Below are 335 nucleotides of genomic sequence, written 5' to 3'. Positions count from 1 at the left end.
GAGGCTGCTTTTAAGACAAATTTTATCCGGGAACATGCTAAATAATCTGAAATTGAAAGCAAGCCCCAGTGGTTGTTGGAAGCTGTAGTCAGCTCTCCAGGGGTGAACTAGTGAGTAAAAAGATCCTGAGAGCTGCTCTTGTAACCAAAATAGCCCCACTAGGGATCTGGAGGAGCAGGTAGCAAGCAGGAAGAAAGCGCTGTGCCCCTTCGGGGGTGCCAAGCTCCCTCCTTGGGCTTTTCAGGACACCACAATGTTTCGGGGGGATTTTTGGCCCGGGCCTGCAGCAGAAACAGCGAGACCCGACCGCAGCAGGCGGTTCCAGCAGGCACGGC

This window comes from Pygoscelis adeliae, unplaced genomic scaffold (genome assembly GCF_000699105.1).
Source record: "Pygoscelis adeliae isolate BGI_AS28 unplaced genomic scaffold, ASM69910v1 Scaffold358, whole genome shotgun sequence".
Taxonomy (NCBI): domain Eukaryota; kingdom Metazoa; phylum Chordata; class Aves; order Sphenisciformes; family Spheniscidae; genus Pygoscelis; species Pygoscelis adeliae.
Note: the sequence above shows the minus strand (reverse complement) of the source record.